The sequence below is a fragment of the Panthera leo genome, chromosome A1 (genome assembly GCF_018350215.1).
Source record: "Panthera leo isolate Ple1 chromosome A1, P.leo_Ple1_pat1.1, whole genome shotgun sequence".
In the NCBI taxonomy this organism is placed as follows: domain Eukaryota; kingdom Metazoa; phylum Chordata; class Mammalia; order Carnivora; family Felidae; genus Panthera; species Panthera leo.
Window position 1 is genome coordinate 142,453,066 of NC_056679.1, and position 27,498 is coordinate 142,480,563.

A 27,498-nucleotide genomic window follows, 5' to 3' on the forward strand; every position below is an offset into this window, starting at 1 on the left:
AGTGAAGGCACTGGGCCACAGAAGGAGGGGTGGCTCCCAGCTGCGGGTACTATTTGTGGGTGGAAGAACAAGTTCAGACCTGTCTGTTCCATGGCTGTGTCGATTCCCCCGGGGGACCTGCGAGGGGGAACATCACCTCCCCACAGCCCAGGCCCTGCCCAGCTCCACCAGGCACCGGTCACACACACAACAACGTGGCAGTCCTGCCTCCCCCCCACCCCTAAGCCTGAGAAGGCCTCTCTCCCCCTCAACTTCACCACCAACCTTAAGGAATCAGTTTAATCTCACCACGTCTCAATTTTTTCATCGATGTGTAATCACAATCAACTACATAAAAGTTACTTGGCACCACTTCTTACACTTTTTTCAGCCTATAAAAATACCTCAAAGATACACCTCAAACACCTCCACTGGACTAGGAGTCAGAAGTCCTATCTTCATTTCTATCAGTCATTCACCCAACAAGGGCATATTAAACACCTACGACCTGCAAGGAACCAGAGTTATGAAGGTGAACAAGCATGACAGTCTGGGGTCCCTGCCCTCATGGGGTTTTGGTCAAGTTATCTGGTGCCTCTAATTGAAATCAAAGCCTTGGACAAGCTCTTTTAAGTCCCTTCCAGCTCTTCTATCCCCTCCCTCTCTGCTTTAGTGCCAAGAGGAGAATGAAGCATTCTGGAATGTTCTGCTTTCCTGAACAGATGCTATTTTTATTCCATGTACATATAGCTCAGGCTGCAGACGTGTGACTTATCTCCATTCCGCCAAGCAAAAACGACTCGTTTTCATCCCAGAGTTTCATTAGACTACGTGGAGCCCTACTCTAGAAGGCCCAGTGGCATGCACACCTCAGGCTCCTTGGCACAGGGACCCCCACTGCCCCATTCCTTCCACATGGAGGAAATCTGGTTCCTTCAGATCAAAATGACATAAAAACAGGAGCTGGGCTGCCAAGGCTTCCTCACATGTTGCCTGGATTTGTTTATTTCTTCTTCATCAACTCACATCATTTCTGACACTGCACTTCAACTTCCTGGACACAGCCACGGAGAAAAGCTTTTAAGAGGCACTGAAGTGCAGCCAACTTCTGATTAGCCGCAGTCATGAAGGAAAGGAACAGCACCCGGCCAAGGCAGGAGGACTCTTGCCTCTAAGGACCACAGGGCAAAGATTCTTGAACCGAATGTGGAAAAACATTAGTGAAACAAGTGGCATGCCCCCTACCCACCAGAAACATTCCCCTCAGCTAACATTTCAGGAAAACACTTGGCTGAGTTTTACTTTCTGGAAGTTCCCAAGAGCCCCACATCTACCAGAAAGGGAGGGGTGTACACTTTCCATTATCAACAGACAGGGGGAAACATCAGCTCCTGAATCAATGGGGGAATCGATTTTGGTAAGAACTACACAAAAGGAATCTAGGATTAAAGGCACTTAACAGTGGTTAAGGTTAATAGAAGTGCTCTTTTGCTCAGAACTAAGTTCACAAATATTAAGCAGAAATGTATGCAGTACAGGGAGGGAGAAACTAGAGAGAAGAAAATAAGACCACGAATAAAGATAGACGTGGGAAAAGCTGGGCCTCAGAAATAAACTAGCAAGAGGCAAGACTTGATGTCACTGTCCCTCCTGATCATATGCAGAGGCTTTCCAGAAGTCACTCAACGCTTTATGACTGCTTCAGATAGACAAATAGCCCTTCCCACCCTCCCTTCTTCAATCTCCCCCAATTCCCACCTCGTCTTGTCCAGCCCACCCTGGTCACTTTTCTCCCCTTCAGAAAGAAACCAGGCTGCCTTGAGGGATGGTGCCAGCTGGTGGCTGGTGTGGAGAACTATCTATTAACCACTACTTTTCTCTCCCTTCTCTTGGAAGAATCTGGATCATTCTCCTCCTCCTCTTTCCTCTGTGCCTTCAATAATAATCCCAGAGAACTTAATTTGAAAGTTGAAAGTCCCCGGAGAGAGAATCCCGGCTCCCCTACTTCCCTCCTGGGGAACCTAGAACAAGTCCCAGAACCTCTGCCTTACTCCCTTCTCTGCAAACATGGATAGGAATAGCCACCTACCGAGTGAGGCTTTCGGAAGCAGCAGACGGGAACATACACTAGGAACAGAACAGGACTAAGCAAACAGAAGGCACAGCTCCCACTTTTACGCCAACTCTCCTCCATAAGATTGAACACTTTGAACACTGCTCAGCTCAAAGGAATGTCATGACCATCGTGCTCCAAATAAATCACATCAACAGGTGACAGGCAAGCCTTCCTCAGAAGTAAAAGATATGATGCCAATTCTAACAGAGCTCTCATCTGGTGGATTTCTTTATTTTCAGTGTGGATGACACACTGGCAGAGTGGTATGCTGGGACATGCATCAGCTGTCCTGAGTCACTAACTCTCATCACTTAGAGCAGGAGAAACTATGTTCCTGATCACGGTGCCCGGAATGGTGACTGTGCCTCCCCAGGCCGTCCCCCGGTGCCAAGGAAATCCAGCTGTCAGGCCCCTGAAGGGGAAAGGTCAGCACCCACGAGGCTCTGCTCATCCCCAAATGCCATCTCACCGTGATAAAGGTCTCAAAGGGGCTAATGAAATTATCTCCTCTGCCTTTTATTCCTCAGTAACAACCACAAAATTAGATGAAATGACCCCCTGCTCCTCTAATTTAAGGCCTATTTTATTACCTTCAACCCCAATTCTCTTTTAAACGGATGTAAGTCCCTGAAGACCCACAAGCCAATGAGATTAGTAACTGACAGCCCCTTCCTCCAGGCCTGTTCTCCAGAGGGCGCTTCTCCTTCCCCCAGGGTGGGGTCACAATCAGTTCAATCTTCATGCTTCAGAGACATCCCCTTTGAACAGGATCAACTGTTTCTCCAGCCCTGCCTGGTGCTGCGCTCAAAGGAGCAGCGGGCCCCTTCTCACTCGGAGCATTAACGTAAGCTCAGCCAGTAAGGCGAAGGCAAAAAGGAGGAGGTCAGCACGGTTAATTGTCCACCAGGCTCAGATGCAGGCCCCCTCAAACCAGCACCTTGGGAGGGCTGATCACCCCCATAAAATGTGAAGTGCACTTTGAACCCAGGAACAAGGAGAATGAGAACTATTTGCCCCAGCCTGCTGGGCTTCAATGGGAGCTTCAGCTGTTTGTTTTCTTTTTCAGCTCGTAGCCATCAAGGGTAGGAGGATACTCTGCAGTCACCCCAGGCAGGGAGGCAAGCACCATGGCCTGCCCATCAGGAAAGAAAGGAGAAGAAAGATAAGCATCAGTGGAGGTGGTCTAAAGGGAGCCAAACAGGGCGGCCACCAGCTTTGAAGAAGGAACCTGAGAGAACAGGATTCTGGAAGCCTCAGAAACCGCTTAATGTAAGAAATGCTTCATAGAGAAAAGGAATCATTTAAAATGCAGAATATTTATTCTTTGTCATTAAAAGAGATGAAAGGGGAAATCTTTTCACTCTCTTTTGCCTCTTTGGAAAAGTTACTTTTATTAACTAGTTATCTGAAGGCCTCCTTCCAACTCAGGTCCATAATTGTAAAAAGATGCTAAGAAACAGGAAATAGCCATTTCTTAACTGAAAGGGGACATGAGAGTGACCAAAACAATAGTCCTTTCATAAAGCAAGGTCCAAGATATCCCATTTACAAGCAAGTTTTCCTGGAAACAAGTACTTATAAGTTATCTTTGAAATCAACAACAAGCTTCTACACTGGATAAGACAGACCAGCCCACATATCACAGCTCAGAAGCGACCTGATCAAAGTAAAAAGTGGCTCCTAAGTGATGCACTGATTGTGCCCTGGAAATGGAAAAAAGTAAACTCTTCCCATAAATGTCAATACCTGGATGAAGCTTTACCATGAACCTCAAAAGCCTATTTTGGAGACTTCGCTGCTTCTTTCAGAAGAAGAAAAGATAAAGGCTTCACCTGAGAAAACCAAAGACACCGGGTGGGGTTGGGAGGAAGATGTGCCATTTACTTTTTGCATGTGTCTATAACCAGCTACAGACTGGGTTCCCAGACACTTCGGCAATAAAGGAAATGGTCAATCAGAGACCAGCATGCTAATGACACTGGAGTCTGAGACCAGCAGAATAGTCGCTATGCCCGCTAGTTGCCTTCGCTCTGGTGGCTCCCAAATGTCTACTGTGGACACTAGGGGCCCAGGCTGGACAGTGTCTTTGGATCAAGGACAACGTTCCAAAACAGCCATCTTAACCACACACACACACACACACACACACACACACACACACACACACACACCCTGATACACAAATTCTACAGGTGGGGTGCTAGAGGGCTCATCTTTAGAAACAGTAACCATTTCATGAAAGAACACCACAGTGTAAGTCCAAAACACAAAGTTTGGAAGCTCTAGGAAAATCCAAGAACTGTAGCATTTCTTGGGCTAGTCCAAATGATGTGGGGTAGTCAAGATTCAACCAGAGAAGGCTGTGAAGTGTGCCTGAATGCACACCTATGTGTGAGAACCCCATATGGAGGAGGACGGCTGAATAACTTGACCTACCACATTTTTTTCTAACCAGATTAGAATTGTATTGTAAAACAGGAGTCACTCCGAGAATCACATCTCCCAGAAGCTCAATGAGTTGCCAGTTCTTACCAATCTGTAAGCACTCCTCATGCATTTGACAGCATAAAAACTAGACACACAACAACCACCTTGCATTCGGGTTCTGCAGGAATGGTGCAAAACAGTCAATAATAGTCAAATTTCAAAACCTACTATAAAGCTAAAACTCCTCATATTTTAACACGTGGGCTTTTAAACTGCAATTAATTTCCTTAATTTATTTTTCAAATATGGCAGACAAACTGGCTTACATGGAGACTGGAAATTCCTGGGCAAAGCTGAAGTCCTCACTCTACCCAAGCCCTAGGAAATTTTAAGAACACGAGTAGGGTTAACTGAGAGTCACATTTCTTTTTTTTTTTTTTTTTTTTTTTTTTTTTTTTTTTTTTTTTTTTTTTTTTTAATGTTTATTTATTTTTGAGACAGGGAGAGACAGAGCATGAAAGGGGGAGGGTCAGAGAGAGGGAGACACAGAATTGAAACAGGCTCCGGGCTCTGAGCTGTCAGCACAGGGGCCCGACGCGGGGCTCGAACTCACGAACCGCGAGATCGTGACCTGAGCCGAAGTCGGCGCTCAACCGACTGAGCCACCCAGGCGCCCCGAGAGTCACATTTCTTGTACTGCTTTGTCTTTCACTAAATTCTCCCATACGGCTGTACAGCTGGGGATCGGCACCAGGTAAAAGAAACCACAGTTATGTAATTGCTTTTACATGGATTTATTGGCCAGTACCTCTACTAGGAATGCAGAAACCAGAAGACAACTTCTTTCTCTTTGCTTTAGTGCCGCACACACCCAACCAAAGCAGCTGGAAAGGCTGAACAATGAGCAGTGTTAATGTAGAACAGGACAGGAAGGCAAGAGTAAAGACTCAATACCATATTCTCCTAGATGAAGACCCAGGCCCCATTCTGGCTTCAATATTCAGTGAGCCACCACCCTGGGGGTTGCTAATCCCAACCCACAGGATGAAGCCAATCAGTGCACCTCTCAAAGAACCCAATGACCTGAGAAGTCTGGGGAGGATTGAGGTGCACTGATTTAAAAGCTTTTCATTAAAGGGACGCCTGATCAGTTGGCCGACCATCCGACTCTTGATTTCGTCTCAGGTCATGATCCCAAGGTTATGAGATCAAGCCCCACACTGGCCTCCACAATGAGCATGGAGCCTGCTTTGGATTTATTTTCTTTCTTTCTTTCTTTCTTTCTTTCTTTCTTTCTTTCTTTCTTTCTTTCTTTTCTTCCTTCCTTCCTTCCTTCTTCTTTCTTTCTTTCTCTCCCTCCCCTCCCTCCCTCCCCCTCCCTGTTCTCGTTCTGCCCCTCTCCTCTACCCCCTCTCTCTTTCTAAAATTAAAAAAAAAAATTTTAAGCTTTTTGTAAAATTATTTAAACCTGAACTGTGTTTTAAAACAAATGGTCAAACCACTCAGAAATATTTTCATTGCCTCCAGGTTATATATTGGGAAAGTCTGTTGACTGCTCCCTTACTGCCTATACATTTAGACACATGTCCAGCCCTAGAGCTGACCAGGGCTCCCAGGGTCCCGGTGACAATGGTCTCTCCAAGAGCAAACTCAGAGCTGCAGGTTGTCATTTAGCACATTAGTGCTTCATGACCTACATCACTTATTATTCCATAGAAAAACAATGACACGAAAACTGACTTTTTATCCCTTTCATTAGGGGGAAGAGTCTAAACTCCTACTAATTTAATATATTAGGGTAAATTCTCAATTATGCATGGTTATATGAGCAAACAGGCACAGAATTAATCCAAAAGAGCAATTTACATATCATTTCATTGGCTTAGAAATACATTATGATTTTTTTTTGTGGCTGTGCCTTAGCTGAGCTTACTAGGGGTTGTTGTTTTTTTGTTTGTTTTTTGTTTTGTTTTGTCAGACATATTTATTCATTTACTGAAAGTCTGTTTCATGCCAGAAAATATGCTAGATGGGAGACTACAGCCAAGGAACTCACAGACTAGAGGAAAAAAATGCACACAAACACTTAAGTAAAGCTCATATAGCAAGCAAGTGTGCTGTCTGAGCAGATAAGCAGTGATTGGTTGTGCTGTAAAGCTGAGGAAAAGGCTATGCTCCAAGAAGCATCTTCCTGATGCAGTTTGATAACAAAAGAAATTCAGACTGGGTCTTAAATGAAGAAAAAGAATTTAAAAAATATTGTTTAATGTTTATTTTTGAGACAGAGTGTATGTGAGCAGGGGAGGGGCAGAGAGAGAGAGACACAGAATCTGAAGCAGGCTCCAGGCTCCGAGCTGTCAGCACAGAGCCCGACGCGGGCCTCAAACTCACAGACCGTTAGATCATTACCTGAGCCGAAGTTGGGCGCTCAACCGACTGAGCCACCCAGGCACCCCTAGAAAAAGAATTAAGAACCAGCTTACATGGATGGGAGAAGGGAGCCCTGCACAAAGAAAAGAATGTTGGGTGGTGAAAAGGCCAGCAACACCCAGGAGAAAGCCAGCCAAGTAAACACCTTCACCCCATAAACTCTCAACAGGGGTGGGGACCACCTCACACCTTTCCTCATTTAAGGATTTTCTTGTTATTGAATGAGAACTCTGGGAGTTACCAGGGTGCATCATCATGACTAGAGTTTTCCTACAACCCACCTAAGCATGAGGAGCAGGTCCCAAGAACTAACCCCTTACCTGTATGATGAGTGCGCTTTAACGAGATGCAAAAACCACAAGCCAGCTGTGAATTCAAGAGTCTGCTTCCCAGTTTACCTAAAAAACAACAGGAAAGGACCATTTTTGTTAATTTGGAATAGCCAGTCTTTTAATGCTCCCAGGAAAGGTCTGCAGACCATGCCTGGGGCTCTTGGTCTCAAAGCAGGAAGCCTGGCTAGGGGGTCAGGTCGAAGAGACCTGAATGAGAATCCCAGGGTTGTAACTCAGTGACAGGGTAACTGAACTGTAAGCCAGGTACTTAACCTACCTTTGCCTCAGTTTCCTCCCCTGCAGTATCTACCTCACAGAACCACCATGACAAGCCTGGGATCACATGAATGATCATGTGATGGGCTTGCAGCCCCTCCACAGAGACAGAGAAATAAACAGGCAGTAATCAGGACCTTGATGCAGCCGATATGAGCCAAAGTGAGAAAACTGCGAGGTGATGTGAAACCTTTACAGAAGCCCTAACTGGTTCCAGAGGGGTCAATGGAAGCTCACCAGAGCAAGTGATAGCTAAGCTGAGGTCTGAGAAGCAAGAAATGTCAGACTAAGAGGACAAGCAAACAGCATACCAGGGAAAGCCACCAGCAAAATGGGATGCCCTGAAATGGGATGTGAGTTCATAAAAGAGTGAATTTAGTGGGGCGCCTGGGTGGCTCAGTCGGTTAAGTGCCCGACTCTTCATTTCAGCTTAGGTGATGATCTCTCGGTTGGTGAGCTTGAGGCCCACACTGGGCTCTGTACTGACATTGCGGAGCCTGCTTGGGATCTCTCTCTCTCCCTCTCCCTGCCCCTCCCTCTCTCTCTCAAAATAAATAAATAAACTTAAAAAAAAAAAGAAAGAAAAGAAAGAGGTTAGTGACCGCTGGAGTATTTCAGAGGCCAAGACGGAGGCTGGCAAGAGACAAAGCTATAAAGGTAGAGAATCACAAAAGGCCTTGCAGCCATTTTAGGACTTTGGACTTTATCTTAAGACCAATGGCAAGCCCATGAAGGATCTTACATAGGAAAGCAACATGGTCCAGGAAGTTTTCTGCAACACCTGAGACAAGAAGGTCTTAGAAGGAGGCAATGAGAGCCCAAATCAGCAACTCCAAATGCCACATCCCTGGTCTGTGTGGACAGAGCCAATAGAGAAGGCTCTAGGGCCAGGGCCCCTGTGGCACTCCAATGAACCACTGCTTCTGAATTACTGGCTCTTCCAGCACCGGGCAATTCCCCACAGGTAGACATGCCATCAGGAGTGGAGTCTGCTTGTCCCAACACACCCTCCAGAAGGTCAAGGAATGCCTAGTGTCACAGTGGTTCTCAAAGTGTGGTCCCCAGACCAGCAGTATCAGCATCAACTGTGAATGTGCTAGAAATGCAAATTCTCAGCCCACCGCAGACCTAGCAACTCAGAATCTCTGGGGATGGGAGTAATGTGTTATTAAAAGCCCTCCAGGTGATCTGGATGCTCCCTAAAGGCAGTGGCACCAAACACGGGCAGTGCCAGGACGGGGGCTGGGGAGGGTACAGAGCACAGAGCTGGCCTGGCCTACGACCCACGATGTCCATTTTTGTTTACAAGAAAACACACAACTCTGTTGAGGCTTGGAATCCCTCCTAGCCCTGCAGACTGATGGGTAGAGAGCCCAGAACCCACCGCTGGGATGGGGATATGGTGCTGCAGGAGGATTTTGTTTCCTCAAGACATGCCCCATCCCCTTCTACAGCCTGCATTTGCTTCAGGGCAGGAAAATGAACTCCAGCTTCAGGCAAGTGGACACATACTTCTCTTTTTTATTCATTCATTCATCTTTTTAAAATATGGATTGCTTCACAGATGTGTGTGTCATCCTTGCACAGGGGCCGTGCTAATCTCTGTATCGTCCCAATGTTAGTTTAAGTGCTGCCAAAGTGAGCACGCACATCTCCTTGCAGACTGTGTTTCTCCCCCCACCTAGGCACAGAATCTGACCACTCCAGAAAAAGAACTGGGCCATCCGGAAAGCTCCAAGTGGTTTTATGTGAGGGTCAAGTTTCCTTCTGGAGCGTGGAACACACTCCGTGGTTACAAAGATACCAAGGCCCAGGAGCCATAACAGAATTCAGGATGAGAATAGCTCAACTCAGCTGCCTAAGTATCTATTGTCTCCATAGAAGAAAGAAAAAATTATCCCTCCCACCCCCCAACAAAAAGGATATTTCTGTAAAGAGCAGACAAATCCTCACATTCTTATGTTTCTATAGTTCTTGCTTTGCTTAACAAAAGGGGGGGAAATGGGGTCCAAAACATAAAAACAGGGGCACCTGGAAGGCCCAGTCAGTTAAGTGTCCAACTTTAGCTCAGGTCATGATACCACAAGTTTGTGGGTTCGGGCCCTGAGTTGGGCTCTGTGCTGATACCTCAGAGCTTGCAGCCTGCTTCAGATTCCGTGTCTCCCTCCCCTGCTCACACTCTGACTCTGTCTCTCTCTCTCAAAAATAAATAGACTTAAAAAAAAATTTTTTTTAATAAAAACAGTATTCAGATCGGGGCACCTGGATGGCTCAGTCGGTTGAGCATCCAACTTCAGCTCAGGTCATGATCTTACATCTCTTGAGTTCGAGCCCCACATCAGTCCCTGCGCTTACAGCCTAGAGCCTGCTTCGGATTCTGTGTCTCCTTCTCTCTGCCCCTTCCCTGCTCACACTCTATTGCTCTGTCTCTCTCTCTAAAATAAATAAACATTAAAAAAAATTAAAGGGGCGCCTGGGTGGCTCAGTCAGTTGGGCATCTGACTTCAGCTCAGGCCATCATCTCATGGTTCAGGAGCTCGAGCTCCGCATTGGGTTCTGGGCTGACAGCTCAGAGCCTGGAGCCTATTTCAGATTCTGTGTATCCCTCTCTCTCTGCCCCTCCCCCACTCATGCTCACGCACGCTCGCTCTCTCTCAAAAAAAATAAACATTAAAAAAAATTTGTTTAATAAAAAAAAAAAACAAAAACAGTGTTCAGATCAACACAGATCATAGCCATATACTGCACACCCCAACCACACTCAGCTTCCAGAGTCTGCCCCTCTTGCCAACGTCACAAAGAGGGTGGATGGGCTGCAGGATCTCATAACAGGCCAAGCAAATATGTGTGGTCCAGGGGAACAAGCAATGCTGCAGAAATCCCTAGCACCTTCCCTATACTACACCCTCCACCTGCACACCCCGGCTCTCCAGCCTCCCCACCCACTCTGTGCATGTGGAACCCACAACTGTAAAGGCTTCATACATGTCCTGCATGGTCTATGTCTCCTGCACTGCACACGTAGCTAACCACATTAAGGTAACAGCTCTTGGGGCACCTAGGCGGCTCAGTCAGTTGAGTGTCCAACTTCAGCTCAGGTCATGATCTCACTGTTGGCGGGTTCGAGCCCTGCATCGGTCTCTGCACTGACGGTGTGGAGCCTACTTGGGATTCTCTCTCTCTGCCCCTGCCCCCTCTGTTGCTGGTGCTCGCTCTCTCTCTCTCTCTCTCTGAAAAATAAATAAAATTTTAAAAATAAATAAAGATAATGACTCTTCTACAGCCTCTCCTATCAGACTGTCAGCTCCCTGGGGGCTCAATAAGCTTGTGTTGATTAAATGACTGAACACACAGACATACAGACTCACCTAGAATAAGAATTTCAGGCCTGGATTCATCCCTTAACTGTCTCTAGCCCAAACAGGTAAAATGACTTGTCCAAGGTCACAGAGCAAGCTAATGATCACACTACAGGAGTCAGTATAGACGGTTCTCAGTGCTTTCTGACTTTCACAGGCTGTGTGTTCCCACCTTTCCTGGGTACCAGGAAACCAGTACCGCTCGAAGACAAATGTATTTTGTTTGTAATAGGATGTATTCATTTTTTGTGTGCTTTATTTCAAGACCCTGACTAAGAGCATGAAGGAACATCTTGTGAATCTCAGAATCAGGGGCACCAAGCCCAATCTAAAGACAGAGCAGGGGCTCTAGGAGAAGCAGGGGTAGGAAATGGCTGTGGGTGAGAGTGTGGGTCAGTCTTCCTAGAAGTCCCCAGAGTTCTGGTCCTGAGATGTACTTCTGTGTAACTTCTCTATTAGTTCAGGCTTACTCAGACAGCGGGGGTAAGATCATCTCCCAACCCATCATTATACTTTTCTGAAAACACACTGTATCACTCAAACAAGCTTTGGCTTTGGTAAGAGGGTATCTAAGTTCAGAGTTCACCCAGGAGCTGTGAACTGTTCTTTGCAGACATGACAAGAAGGCATGCATTACAGCACACTTTCTAGGTGGCATGGAGTCTCAGAAGAATCAAGCCCTTCTCAAAACAGACTGGGAAAAAGCCCCTCAGTAGAGGAAGGGAGGTCTCTCCTACTGGCCAATTTCACCTGTTAAGTAGGCACAGAACAGCGTCATTTCCTGAGCTTTGCTCTCAAAATTAAACAGACTTTTTAAAGACAGCAAAATAACCCCAAGTACAACTGGGATGTTTAATCTTAATTTCCTTATGTAGATCACCTGGCTTTTCATTACAACTGGTCAAGTATACGGGAAATAGCCCCATTCGATAGAAATATGCCACACACATCAAGGCTATTCAAGTCCCTACAACACAGTATGTGTGTGCACACGCAAAGTAAAGAGGGACTAGTTTTGCCTCGGGCCCTTCTAGGTAGCCTGGCTCCTGGTGAGCTGGCCTGCGCGCCTGCTGCCTCTAGCTATCCTCTATGCACTGCCCTCCTTGTCCAGTGCCCACACTCCACCCCATCAAAGTCAGAGTCCCCTCTCTCATTCCCTGACCTTAGCTGCTTTTGAGAAGCATGTTATGAAATTATTCCTATTAAGGTATAAATAAAAAATATGCTATCTGTCCTATACAGATCCTTATGTGTTGAATAAGAGTTGTTTAAAGACAAGTGTGTGGACCAAATTTCTCTAATGATAGAATTTTAGGCAAAACAGTTAAGCGAATTCCACTTTACTTTTTTTTTTTTTTTAATTTTAATAGATCAAGAAGTTCATCACTCCCATTCAGCAGTTCCTAGGGGCTTTGATGCTGTCATACATGATTCCAGAAATACCAAGAATCTTCTTAATCTCAGTGACCGTCTTTAACACCAACTACAAGAATCTCTCTGCCAGACGGTGCAGGTGTACCAGTCAGGAAATCACTAGTAATAAAGGCTCAAATAGCCTCAAATCTTGGGCATGAAGCCTGCTTCTAATGTGCGTTCTGATGGAAATGTAACAGTGTCCAAATCACCAGGCAAGAAACCCTTTTCCACACCCTTCCAATCTCATCACACAGACCATTTCCTACTTCGTCTGTTTCACAAACTGACTTGGCCTCTTGCGTGGGGCTGAGATGGACCCTGCATTTGCAGAAAGGGAGGTTAATGTTGATATAATGATACGGAAAGCCCAACTCCTCAACCTGTCAGTTCACCTGGATCAGAACCAAACTGGTCTGTGGAGGAGGAAGGGCCCCTCCTCATCCATTTCTGGTCAGCATTTACTTAGAAAGGGGACACTCATTATCCCCAGCTGTCTGTCTAAACCAAAGTGGGAGAGGGTGTGGGAAAAGTCAGCTGCAGGACATTCCTGAGACTTCTCCGTAGAGGCCCAAAGCTTAAAGCCTAGAATTTCCAAGCATGCCCAAAAGCACTTAATAGTCAGTGTCTGTAAAACCTTCCTAAAAATAACAGCTTCACAGAACTGAGCTCTTACGCTGTTGAAAAAAAAGGACTCTCTGCTTCGGTTCCACCCAAGATAAGGGCCTCTGTAAGAATAAAAGCATGTGTCAAGATAAAAATTAAAGTGATCCCAGAGGGACAGAAACCAGTTCTTCACAACCAAGTACTCAAGAGGCCAAGAAAAGAACATGTAAGGGCATCCATCCCCCAGACATGGTCAACATCACAGGCTCAGATAGATGGGTTTCTAAATTGATGTTTCTTTACACTGGTGTTTCTAGAACCTGCCTGACCATAAGAACTACCTGGAAGCTTTGTTTAAAAACTATAGATACCCGGGATCTACTCCAGCCTTATAAAGTCAAAACCTCAGGGGAGAGGTCTGAGAACATCTATATATTCTAGCCAGCTAGCCCAGCAGAGTATCAAGCAAGTTTCATAAAAAATGCTCCAAATAAAGTAAGAGGTAACTTTTTACAAAACTCTGTAATTACATTAACTGCAGTTACAGGGCCTATGAGAAAATGCAGGTTTAATTAAAGAAAGGTAAAGCCTTCTTTATCTAGTTAAAATTATGGAATATACTCAACATGCAGTGAGGAAATCAATTTAACTAAAACTTAGCAAAAACAAAACCTGCCCTTTAGCTTAATCGTATCTCACCTAAGAGACCCTCCAGAACGTCCCTGCCCTAAGGACTATGGGGAAAACACTGTGCAGCTGCTCCTGGTCGCCATTATGGGTCCTAAGGACAGTGACTAGGCTCAGGGCCCTTGGTCTCATCCCAATAGAGGCCAGCCCTAGGTAGCAGGCAACCAATTCTAAGTCAGACCCCACAGATGCCTCCTGGTTATCAGACTGTACAGGTTTTAGCCTCCAGCTGACTAGTCCACAGTCTTATCCACGACCCACCTTTGTGTGAGCCTGGCTACATGGAACCAGCAGCAGCAGCATGGCAGGAAGCTTGCTAGAAATACAGAATCCCAGGCCCCATGTGGGCCTGCTGAATCCAAATCTACATCTTAACAAGGTCCCAGGTCATTCTTGCACACACTGAAATTTGAGTTTTACCCCCACCTGTGGAACACCCAGGTCATCAGCCCACCCGCTTATGCTCCAGACTCTCAGAGGCCTTCTGCCCTCACACTTTTGTCAGTCTTGGTTTGTCTTGGGACCAAACCACCATCAACAGGGTCCAATGACTAATCTGACAATCCAAAGCCCGACTTTTCAGTAGTTAGAAAGAGGCAGTAAGTAGTGATCATCTCTTACATTCTTAAATAGGGAGCCTATTACCATAAATCAAGAGAGACAATCCAAAGTCAAACAATACCACGGAATGCTGGCTCTCTTGGTTCCAACACAGTGTTAATGAGGGCAAGGTCACAAGCATGATTAGCTTCCTCTGTATCTTGGCACTGACTCCAACCCTCTAACCTCTGGCCGCCTACAAAGGCTGACACACCCCTGGTTACTAAGAAGACTCAGAAGAATGACATGGGGAGGTGTAACAGAGCAGTATCAGTAAATAACTCAAAGAACTTCAATGACTGATGAGCAGAACGTGTCGAGGAACACAACACGCAGCCCAGAGGGATGGCTGACATGGCAGATGACAGGTCAGAATTCAGAATTATCTGGACAGAAACGGGAAGTCCCATGGTCAAGATTTAAAAAAATCAAACACAGATACATAAGCAAGAGGAATCTAACATGATGGCACTTCTCATTCTAAAATGTTTTAAGGGGCGCCTGGGTGGCTCAGTCGGTTAAACGTCTGACTTCAGCTCAGGTCACGATCTTGTGGTCCGTGAGTTCGAGCCCCGCATTGGGCTCTGGGCTGATGGCTCAGAGCCTGGAGCCTGCTTCCCATTCTGTGTCTCCCTCTCTGCCCTGCCCCGGTTCATGCTCTCTCTCTGTCTCAAAAATAAATAAACGTTAAAAAAAATTTTTTTAAATAAATAAATAAAACAAAATGTTTTAAAACATGCCAGTTGTGTTGACTAATACACCTGCCGAGAAAGCTAACCAATTTACTGTTAGGGTCCACCAGTCTGGTTTCCAGACCAAGGGAAGTAGTGGTCCCTCTGCAGCATAGCTGATAAGACTATCCTAAACAGGCCCCCAGCCACCTGTCCACACAGATGAACACACAACCTATCACACTTTTTCATCACCACTACCAATTGTGTTCTTATAATAAAGTGTGGCCTCCTTACCGGGTTATAGCTCTTTTAGGCCCTGAGTTATAGTTTAAACATTCCACACATCAGCTTAGCTCCTTCGAAGCTGTCGTTTCTTTACTAATAGAGAAAAGAACTATAGGCCTAAGCACCCTCTCGAAAAAAACACATAAACAGACAGGACAACCTAAGCACACTCATTTACCAAAAGGATTCAGATCAAAAAGACCTACCATCGCCTGTTTAAGCCAGCACACTACGCTACCTAGTACAGCATAAATCCATGCAGAATTAGTAATTAGGCCAGTAAATTATGAGCTTCTAGTACAGAAGAGCCTTGAAAGGACTACTATAAAAATGAGCAAATGACAGAGGAGTATCTGTTTAGACATACTTCTATGTGGGATCATCATCTAGGAATAGACGGCCATTACAAAAATTGGATGTGATTTTAGACTGTTTTTAAAGTTGTGACCCATGTTTTTTTTTAAGTCTGTATTGAATACCCAAGTAATAGTCATTTATAAAGACAAAAACACTGCTTACTGGTACAGCTTGCAGTTCCCAGACTATCCATTATTTTTAATTCCAGAATATTTGGTCTCTACACGAGGAAAAAAAAAAAAAGCAGTTGAAAATTTTTAAGAGGTTAATTTGTCCTCAATATGTATGTGCTATGCACCACTTACCTAAAGATTAAACAACCCTACTGTCCATGCAGTTACAACCATCCTTAAACAACTGGCTAACTGCCTGAAAACTGGAAAACAACATGTGAAATCCAGCCCAACTGCAGCCTGTCCCAGGAGAAGGGAAGCTTGAACCCCAGGTGCCCTTGACAGCACAGCTCAGTGTGGAAAGAAAGAAAATGCTGAACGAAAGAATCAGTAGAGGAAAAAGAGCCCCGCTAATTTTCCAGGCATGTGCAGGGGTTGCTGCTAAAGGGATATTTAAGATCTCACTGCTGGGTTGTACTGAACACTGAAACAATTTTTAAAAAGAAAGAATCCCAACATGTCAGTATAGCACATATTTAATTCAGTACTTATCAGATTTGATTCAAGACTTCTTATCAGACAGCCATTTACACACCTAGATGTATAAGTGAAACACCTCTCAAATCACATTTACAATGTTTATAAAAATGTACAAAATATACACTAAGGAGTCGGCTTCTGTATAGTTCTCAGAGAGCTGTCCCACTCTGGCTGTGGGTCACAGCACCTAATCACGGTTGTATTCCCTAGCCTCCCAGTATGAGCAACTACATTTATAGCAAATACGAATTTTAATTCTTTTTAAAGACAAAAACCTCCTTTACAATGGATGCACAGATGTAAGGAGAGGTATGGTGTTGTGGCGAACATGTTTACATACACACACACACACACACACACACACACACACAGACCCACCAACTCTTTTGCTCTGGTTTTAAAAGTAACAAGCTATTGGGGCGCCTGGATGAGTCAGTTGGTTAAGCATCTGACTCTTGATTTCAGCTCAGGCCATGATCTCATGGTTGTGAGATCAAGCCCCACATCAGGCTCCACACTGGGCATGAGGCTTGCTTGAGATTCTCCATTTCCCCACACCCCTCTGCCCCTTCCCCACTCTCTCCCAAAATAAACCATACACGTTAAAAAAAAATTAATAAAAAAGTAACTGCTATTTACAGAAAATCTGAAAATATTACAGAAAACAGAAAAATAAAGAAAATAACTAGTCACTTATAATCACCAGGCCAAGGCGAACAGTTAAAATTTTAGTCTACATCCTTCGAGTCTGTCTATGGCTACCAGCTTTCCTTCCGATGGCACCCCAGTTAAGCAGGCAAGGGTGAGGGGAGATGTTCTTGGTCATTACACAGACTGACAATCATTAGTCACCCCCACTGGCCTCACCCTAGATCCACAGCCGTAAGGGGAGTAATAGCTGCGCACAAATTAAATAGCATGCCTGCAATTTAACAAGCATTCACTGGGGTCTATTTTGCACACTTTTAATTATTTCACAAATGAATGAAATTCATAGTAACAGCAATAGCCCTGGAGGGCCATATGGTAACTTCAAAAAAAGAAGGTGGATAAGCCTCTCCTTCGTGGACATGAAAACAAAAGTTAGTTCTCACAATATAAGGTCTCATGGCACCTATGGATTCAGAGGCTTATCCTTGTCTTGTAGACAGCCGCCTTCTCCCCGTGTCTTCTCACAGGGGCTGGGAAAGCCTGACCACCCTCTCTAAGGGGAGAAAATTAGTGTTAGGGAGAAAATTAGTGTTGGGGAGAAAGGGTGTATGGAGCATTTGGAAATAAAGACCTGGGAACCCCAAGTGTGTGTGGAGCTCCCTACCAGCAATCCAGGGATGGCTGCAAGTCTGTGCACTTATAGGATGAGAGATATTCAGCCCATAATCAAATATCCTTAGTTCCACAAACAGGGATGCTTTAAAAGGCCACATATTCACTGTTATAACATCCTAGCTTCATACATTAGCCTAGGTTGCAAATCCTCAATGTATTACCCGTAAGTTGCCAAAAGCCAGGAAACCTGGTGACATCATTGAACCATTCTCTGTACATACAGAAGACACAAGGAAAGAACTGCTTTTACAGCTAATGTCACCTCAGTAATTGTTAAACTTTGTTTGCAATGAACCCGCTGAAACCCTCAATATTCTTCATTCAAATACCATAATTGACTACAGAATTCAGTACTTATTATTTTAGAAACCATGTGAAGAGTTTTAAAAACGAGTTTGGTTGTGATGTCCTAAATGGAACGGCAACAATTCACCCAAATAAACACCTCTGTAGTCTTACTCAATTTTGATGAAAGTATTTTTTAAATAGTGTCCAAAACACCACTTAATCAACAAATGTAGTATCAAATCAAAATCAGAACCTACAGGAGGAAAACTCAAATACACTGAGGTTCTTCCTTCTTACCTGGCAAATCTCAAAGTCAAAGTTGGGAACTTCTCTTGACCTAGCTGACGATATTACAGTTTAACTAAGAAAACACACAGATAACACACCTCTATGTTCAGTACTTTCTAGATGTGCACAAAACTACTTTACTTCCTCAGCAAGTAAAGGTCATCTTACATTTTCTTAAACACAACACATACCTGTGTAATAATCGGTCCAAGCTGCTATAACAAAATACCAGAGACTGGATAATTTAAACAGTATTTATTTCTTGCTGTTCTAGAGGCTGGGAGTCCAAGGTCAAGGCACTGTGAGATTTGGTTCCTGATGAGAACCCTCTTACAGGTTTGCAATGACAGCCTCCTCTCTGTGGTGGAGAGAGAGCTGATGTGCTCTGATCTCTCTTTCTCTTTGGGTAAGGACACTACTCCCACCACGGAGGTCCAGACTCACGACCTCATCCAAATCTAATCACCTCCCAAAGACCCCACCTCCAAATACCACCACGCTGGGGGTTAGGGTTTCCACATATGAACTTGGGGAAGAACATGGTCTATAACGTATGTGTGTCTGTGTGTGTCTGTGTGTGTCTGTGTTGGGGGAGTGGTAATCAATTTCACCAGTTATACATCCTAGCTACCAAGTATGTTCACAGCCATTCTACATATATTCCTTTCGATGATCCCAGTTCAAAGTAACATAAACAGTTATCACCAGGTCTGCAAAATAACAGTGAGAGACTGGTCATTTAAGGCCAAGGTCAGAGGTTTCATTATCCCAGTGAGGCCTGTTGCAAGGATAAAAGAGAAAAATTCAGTTACAAGTATACAGATCACTCCCATCCTGAGCACTGTTTAGTAAATCTCAACAATCCAGGCAACTACTTGCCACTACTATAAAAACAACTCCATCTTTCATCTCTACTCCAGACTCTCTTCCTGCCCGTGTTTTCAGCTCTCTGCTGGACATCTCTCCCTGGAAGGCTCACAGTTCTGTTCGGGATCCAACTGAAGTCATTACTCCGTACCATCTCCTCAAATTGAAGTTCCCCACAGTTGTTCACCTCAGTGAATGGTGCCATGACCACACCAGTCACCCTGGACTCCCTCTTGGTGTCCACAACCGAGAGAAGACCCAGGAAGGGTAAGCAATCTCTCCCGACCTCTCCCTCTCCAAGTCCCTCAAGGACTCCCACACTAGCCTCTCAGCTCAACTTCTGTCCCCACTCTGGTCTCCTTGTCACCCAACCCACCTCATGGCCACCAAGTTCTTTCTAAAGCACTACAAAACAAGTCATTTACCTGCTGCAAATTCTCTTTCAGCCAGCTTTAGAGATGAAGTTCAGGTTCCTCAGCTCAGCACCCAACCCCAGCACCCTCAGGTACTTTCCTCTCGACCTTGCCTCCATACACACAACTACTATCAGAGCCCTACCTGCCTTTTACCTTTGCCAGCCTTCTAGACTCCAAACGTGTGATTATTACTGCATCATATATTAATGTCTTTTTAAAAGTAATGAAAAAGAAAACCAGGAACCAAGTATCCACTCTTCCTTTTCCTCCTTCAGCCACGCCTTATACAGCAAGAGAGAGTGAGGTGTCTCAAGTGCCACAGCAGATTCTTCCCTGGACACACCCGGGTTTTACAGGGTGATGACCAGAAGTGACCTTTAATTCCTTCTTTGCCTTTCCAAGGCTCAGAAATCTCACCTTTGAGAAAGAAACTCTTTGTTTTCATGGCATGTTGGCTGACGGTTCTTCTCACCCACTACCCAAATGGACACAGACTTGTATTAAGCACAGAAGAAATGGTCTCTTTCTCCCTTATCCCGAGGGAGAACCCATAAGCCTGGCTGCCCCCATCACTACCTGCAGCCAGGTCCCTTCCCTCTGAGCAGGCTGGCTTGTGGAAGGGAAGCACACCCAGTGCTCTGCTTTCCCAGTACAGGCTCTCTGAAATCATTAAAAGGAGTTTCCCGGGTTGATGGAGGTCCTTTGCACACGGAGTTTGCTTCTCCAACTAGCACGCGTGCACAGGGAGGGAGGAAGCCTGCTCTTGGTTCTCGCTGTCACCAGAGGCCAGAACAGAGCCCAGCCCATGGGACAGGCTTCATGGGTATTTGCTGAATGACAGGATAAAACAGTGGATGAATGACCAAATAGGCGGTCCTCCTAAATTAGAAGAGCAGTATACAGTATAGTTGCCCTGCTCAAGAACTAGTGTTTTGCTAAGAATGCCTTTTGTTCACTTAGCCGTTAGATACAACCTTAATAAAAACTGGCCAGTGTATCCTTAATCCTAAAACATGCCTTAACCATTGCTTTTTGGAACAAATTCTAGAGATTAGATATTCACTGTTTGTATCTTTCCAAGAGCAGTATGCATTGAGTAAAATGTTGCTTTTAGGATTCCCAAAGAGGCATGCACCTTGCCCACTGCTGGTTTGTTTTTTTTTTTTTGTTTTTGTTCTCTCAAACATGGACCAGAAACCTGAGAACCTGCCATCACAGAGTCAGTGAGGCCTGCAGTTGCACACCCACACCTGTGCTCTTGCCCTCAGAGCCAAACACAGCCTGTGCTACACTCTCCAGAACTGGAGTCCCAGAGAAGGCTGACCACAATGGGCCAAAAGGATGCAGCATGTAAGTTCTAGAAAGATCAAGTGTTTCTGCCTGTGGGCTGCCCGAGGCAGGGGTACAGCCTCAGCTCAGGGTCTGCCTGAGGCAGCCACAGCTTACTCTAAATCAGGTATCCATTCCAGCTCTTTGAATGGCACGGCTTTTTCCAGGGCATTTGAAATACTTGACAACCATCATTAACGTTTTCTGAGCACTTAGCAGGAGGCACCACCTAAATCCTATGCAAAAGTAATCCCTGTTAATCTTCAAGGTTAGTCTCTGACTTGAACTCTTACTGCCACCAATTTATAGATACAGAAACCAAGGCTGAGAGAAATTAAATAACTTGTCCAAGGTTCAGATAGTAAGTGGCACCTCTAGGAACTCAACAGTACCAGTCTGGGTCCTCCTAGGGTTTAGCATCCTCCTTTGTTAATTTAAAGTTAAGAAGCTGTATACAATGTTCATTAAAAAAGACTATGTACTTTTCATACATTGTTTCTCTGTCTTCTCCTTTGGAATTTTCCTTCCTGCCCTGCCTGCTCTGTGCAGTGAAATCTCTTTCTTTAATTCATCACTCTACACATCTTCGTAAGCAGGTTCCATCAATTTTGAGCCCATCTACATGCATGAACAGTACACATTACTTTTTCCAGAAGGGATTGCTTTGCTCTCATCCACAAAGAGCCTTTTTCCTAACTAAAGACAAATTACTGGTTCGTGTATCATGATTCAAATTATATTTGAGAATGTTCATTTGCAGTGTAATTATTCTTCCTAATTGGACTGCTCTAAAGACAAATGATTCTCCCTCTCCACCCCCATCATCTCCTGCAACACACCGTGTCTTCCTTCCTGGCATTTTATAAAATGTTCGCCGCACCCTTTGCAAACCACAACCAGACACACTACCTGCTCTCTGTGTGACCACTTGGAAAAAATAGCATTATAACATAATAGTCGTATGACTTCAAACCCCTCAAATATTTCACCAGCATGAGATTTCTGACACAGATTAATAACAAGCCTATCACACTATGACAGCAAAAAGAAATGGTCATCTTGGGTTTTATTTCTTTTCTCTGTCTTCAAGACATTTAATCTCCCTACTAGCATGTACTCCCTATCTCCTAAATTTGAAAAGAAGTCGCTTTTTAAAGAACAACAGGAGGAAAGAATCAGAAACACGCAGGAAAGGGCAAAGCCAAAGAAATTAGCATCGATCCTGGCTTAAACCTGGCGGGGGTGGAGCTCTCAAGCTCGAGAGGGAAGCAAAAGCAACGTGCCCATGATAAACGGTCCTTCGAACTTGGTTACTCAGGTTTAACTCTCTGGGACCGGGCTCTAACAGTTCCCTTCCCCTTCCCCCTCACATCTCTCCTCCCTCTGGCTCAAACCCACTCTGGTCCACAGGGGCTGCTTTGCGATTTCGAACAGAAGTTCTACTTTACCGATGGCAACCTCCACGCACGCACACAATCACAGAGAGAAAACGGGAAATACAGGAAATGGTCCGGGGCGAGGGGGGGGGGGGGAGTGAAGATGGGGGTGGGGGATAAGACTTTGTCTTCACTCTCATTTACTCCCACTGAAACGGCTCGCGGGCTCCCCTGAAACTCAGGACGCTCCTGGATTAAGAGAAAAGTTTAACGGGATCGAAGAAAAACCCTTTTGCTGTTCTGAATTCAAAGAACACCAGACCACTGAATGGAAGGGAAAATGGGGGGGGGGGGGGGACCCTGAGCCTAAAAACATCCCGAAGCAAGTACACAGTCTCCTCCAGTTCTTTACCCCATCTCATGGGCTCAACCCACCCATCCCAGATGTAGTCTTCCCCACTACACGCCCACCTCCTCCAGCAGGCACCCCAAATCACTGCGCTGCCCACAAAAATGCAGCCCAGATCTGAAAAGCAGCTGACGTCTGTGGCCGGCGTGACCCACACGCCACACACCAGGCCCCACGCGGGCGACCAGCGGGCAACCAGCCAGCGACCCCCACCCCCCGAGGCGCGGTACCAGGCGCGCAGTGCCCGGCGCCGAGCTGCGCCCAAGACCCGTGCGCCCTGGGTGCCCGCGGGAACGGCCGGACGAAGCCCGTCGGTGGCGGCGGGAGAGCTCGGCTCACGCCGGCTTCCCGGCAAGTCGCCGTTCCAGGCACAATTTTTCCACTTCTGCTGCCGGCAGCCGCGGCGGTGAGAGCAGAAACAGCCGATCCCTCCCATTCCCAGCCCCCGACACCCGTCCCAGTCCCGGGGACGGTCCTCTTCCCTCCCCGCGGGTTCCGGGAGCGCGGGATTGCGGTTCCCGCGCCAGCCGCCGCGCACACAGCCCCGGCTCCGCCGGCCGCGACGGTTCCGCCAGCGCCCGGGCTGGGTACCCCCTCGCCGGCGCCGCCCGGCCCCACCTGGCCAGGGCTGCGGGCTCTCCCTCTTGCAGCACGCGCGGGGCCCGGCGACTCCAACTCACCCGGCCCGGCTCTGCGTCTCCGGCCCCGAGCTCGCAGCCTTCCCCCGCCGGGGCTTTCCGTTACGCCTCCTCGCAGCCAGCCGCTCCGGGAGGGAGGAGGCGGCGGGAGGAGCGGGCGAGGGAGGGGAGGGGAGAGGAGAGGGTCCCCGGGTGGGGGAGGAGGCGAGACGAGAGTGCCGAACTCGGCCGCCGCCGGCGGGGCTAGCAAGGAGGAAGGAGAGAGAGGGGCGGGGGCAGAGAAAGAAAGAGGCCGCCGAGCCTCCCTGCCCAGGACCCGGCCCCGCGCCGCAGCCCAGTCACCCTCGCCGCCCGGGTCCCGCTCTCGGGCCGGGCGTCCGGGGGGAGGGGTCGGGGCCCGGGGCTCTCCCGGCGCGGCGCGCGGGCGGGGCGGGACGGCCGGGGGCTAGGCGGGGGCGGTGGCGGGCCGACGAGGCCCGGCCTCCGGAGGGGAGTGTCCTGCGGGGCCCGGGAGGCTGTTGGCGAAAGGGGATCCCCGGGAGGAGGGGCAGAGGCCCCGGGGCCTGGGAGCGGGTCACTGCGCCCGCCGGGCGGCGGCGGCGGCGGCGCCGCCTCCTGGAATCCTGCGGGGGACCCCGGGGCCGCGGCGGGGAGCCTTCGGGGGGCAGTTTCGGGAAACCATCTCAGGAGCGCCGGCAATGAGCACGGCGCAGGCGGGGAGCTGCAAAGTCGGAGTCGAGGGTGATAGGCCGGACGCCTTCCGCGGATCGCCGGCCCTGGAGCGCCCAAAGCAGTTCCCCAGGCCGGGGCGGGGGGCGGGAAAACGTCTGTCCGGTGATCCCCGGGATCCTAAGCGGGAGGGTGGGTTGGGGCTGCCTGGACCCCCATCCTCACCTTCGTCTCCCGGAGAGGAGGCTCCAGGAATAAGTTTCTTTGCCCTGTGATTTTGTAGGTGAGGAAACTGCAAGCCGTCACAAAGAATAATTGTACAGAGATAGCTTGGGTTTTGAAACATTCTCCTCTGCCCAAAATATGGTTTCAGGATGAATTCCTAAGTCACTTTAGCCGACAGTCTGAAAAGGCATCCTTGTTGGAGAGGGGACTGATTCCCCTCTGCCACCCCAGAGTGGCACCAAAAACTACAATTAAATGGCCACGAATTAAGGTGGCAATATTTCTTGTGATTTAAACTTGGGGACGTGGCCGGGCACACCCTTCTTGTCTTTTTTTTCCTGTCAGACTTGCTCCTGTCCCCAACTTCTCTGCCTCTGGTCTGGGATACCTGTATCCACCAGTCGCCTGAACTCAGACCCTACCAGTCAATCCGGAACCTCTCTTCCAATGCCATAGCCGCTCCCACTAGATTCTGCATTTTAAGGTCTTCCCACTTGCCCTGTCCTTTCCAAGTCCAAGTCCACCTTCCTGCTTCTCGCTGTTTGGGGGCCTTAATGATCTCAGCGGCCTTGCCCCCCTTCCTTGCTCTGACCCTCTTTGCAGGGGCATCCATCTGCACATGCCCACAGGGTAATGGTTCTAGAGCACTGCTCAGGCAGGCCACTTCCTGTTTGAAAAGCTCTCCGGAGGCACTTCGCCACAGAAAATCCTGAATTTAAACCTCTTGTGTTCAAACCCGTCCACTTACCCACTCCTCAGAGCCTCACTTGCCAGCTGGGACTCCTTCCCTCCTCCCAGAAGGTTCCATACTGTATCCACTTGGGAGTTGCTGATGCTCTTGCCAGAAATGGAGTGCTCTCTTTTATCTTCTCCCACAGCTAAATCCTACTTATCTTCATTGAACTTGAAGTTTGTAGTACATTTCTTCTATAAAAGGATGTGTGTGTTCTTCCCATTTTGTGAAATCATATGCTAGAAATAACAAGGCTTATGGGAAAATAGGGTTAGCAACAAACGAGCCCAAATCTATGTAACATTGCAACTAGAACACTAACAAAACAGTAACGGATCCAAAAAACATACTAGCAGAGTTTATGGCCGTGTTAAATTCCTAATAAATATTACGGTAAATATATAGGACTTTACCTTTAAAAAAGGATGCAGGTAACTGATGAAGAGATCGGAGGGAGAGTTGTTTGAGGCTGTTGCATTAGGAAGAGAAGCACAAAACCTAAACGTAAGAGGTGAATTCCCCCCTGACAATAAGCCCTCCCAAATTAGAACTCATGGCGAGAGCAAAATCCAAAAGAAAGAACACAAGGTGAATGGGCATCAGCCATGGCACTGTGTATTCTCCACAACTGGCGGTCTGCTGTGTTTTTGCTTGTAGCTGCTGTTACTTGGTAGTGCAAAATAGTAAAGCGCTGGGAACAATTGCTTGTGAACCAATACAACCACCCCAGTTTATTAATATCCTTTCCCTACATATCAATCACGAATGAGTTCGTTTGTGTTACGTATATTCTCATTACAGAAACAGGCTGGTAACGGAGGAGACTGGACTTAATTCTACGTTTAGAAATTAGAATGTACTTCATTCCACACATCTGTCGAGCACCTTACCATGTGCCAGGAACCGTTTCAGGCACAGAAGTTGCCTCAGTGAACCAAGAGAAGCACAAACATGTCCGCCCTCATGGACTGTGGTGAGTACCTAAACGTGGAATCACAGGGTGGTATTACATACTTCATATGTGTGTAATTTAAATTAGTGCCTCATCTACATCTCAATCTCTCTGAAGCCTAGACTTGAGCTTTATGTTTTTGTATCTTTCTGAATGGCTGACACAGTAAATACCTACTGGGACATGTAAAGTGGGAAGTCTACGCTCATTTTATGCCTTGAATTCACAGGAGAATCGCCTGAGTGATCAGAAAGTAAAGTTTTCTCAGAACTGTGTTTGTTGCGATTTGGGTTAAAATTTCCCCCCATAGAGGATCATTTGGATCCGAAGAGTAGAAAAATGACACCTGATGAGAAGGAGAAAATTAACATTGGGAAAGGGAGGGACAACAGAGTAAAGAGATGCTACAAGATACAGTTCAAGAAGAAAGTACTTCAGTTTTCTGGAAAAGTAGCTGGAGAAAGAGGGATAATAAGAGGAACTTTGAGATACTGTGAATGCTGCTTCTTTCATGTGCTCTAGCCACATGTTCAGGAAACACTTGATGGGAGACGAGTGAGGAAGAAATTATAAGAAATTAAAGGGTACCTGAAGAGTTTGGTCAAATGACAAGGAGGCCTTGGAAGAAAATAACTATGAGCCACTAGATAGGTCACAAGGTAAAATTATAGTGGTGCCTGGCTAAAATGTTGTGATTCTGAACTTACTTGCCTGTACAAATCACTCATTTCTCTGAACATTATACTCCACCTAATGTAACTTGCATCAACAGGGCTAGGTATTTTTCATGTGCGAACATTTTGTATCCTATTCTGAGTGTGAATCTGCTTGGAATGCCAATAAAATCTGCACTTACAACAGACAGATCTGATATATTTTCATGATTGTCAGCATACTGAATATAGATTAACTTTAAATTTTCCTATTCATCTTCATAAAAACTACCCTCTCAAATCCACCTCCCCCGTGTTTTAGAGATTGATATTTCCTAAACCATGATCTAGATACACACTCAGAAATCAATGTCTTTTGAAGATCATCTGAAAGATGAAATGATTTAAGCAGAGAATCTCTTCAAGGAAACTAGCAAAATTGCAGTTCACCAAACTGAGATCCTGTGAAAAGTCACAGTCTCTTAAAAACCATCACTATGCGTTTTTACCCATGAATCTAATCATACAAAGAAGTCATCTGAAATTCTAAGAATCCGTTTTCCTTGACAAATATGGATGGAGAATAGGCAGTTTTGAGCACAAAGACTTGAAAAGCTCTCCTGATTAAAAAGGGCTCTGGCCAAAAAAAAAAAAAAAAAAAAAAAAGGGCTCTGGCCAATTAAAACCAGTGCTCTCATCCACATGAGACAGAGTGGTCTTTTTGGCTACAGAAATTGGCTTGGCCGAAGTATCCAATGGACTCAGCCATATCATATTTAATTTTCTGCTTCTAACTGGCAGTTTTTAACTCAAAGGTGAACATGACGCTCGTAAATACTAAAGAAATTTCCCCATTTGTACTGAAATCTCATTACCAAGATGCTAGGCTATTTGTTGAATGAGGATAGCAAAATGTCTCCAAGTGAGAACAAATATTACAGATGCAAATCAGCTCGTAGGATTTTTCAGTAACTGCATTACAGGAGGGCAGTAGGACCAAGTCAGATATAAAGGGCCAAGAGCTCCTGATAAAGAAAATCTCAATGATTTGTAGATTCCTTAATTTTCACACATGTATTGAGGACACCGTCCACACAGGAGCCAAAGGAAAACATGGTTCTAAAAATACACTGTG

The 27,498-nt window shown here is 46.3% G+C and overlaps 1 protein-coding gene and 1 non-coding gene across 2 annotated transcripts in view; both read right to left on the bottom strand.

Moving 5' to 3' along the window:
* The window catches only part of LHFPL2 (LHFPL tetraspan subfamily member 2), a 165,529-nt gene extending 142,034 nt beyond the window's left edge, over positions 1-23,495 (bottom strand). The window contains exons 1-2 of the mRNA XM_042941943.1: positions 23,174-23,495; positions 7,273-7,350 (exon numbers count right to left, since the gene is read on the bottom strand). The gene's annotated coding sequence lies outside the window, so the exon portion shown is untranslated. The remainder of the gene's footprint in view (positions 1-7,272; positions 7,351-23,173) is intronic.
* LOC122202525 lies at positions 9,103-9,206 on the bottom strand. Its single transcript, XR_006194714.1, has one exon. It is a non-coding gene; the product is annotated as a U6 spliceosomal RNA (small nuclear RNA).
* Positions 23,496-27,498: the final 4,003 nt, after the last annotated feature.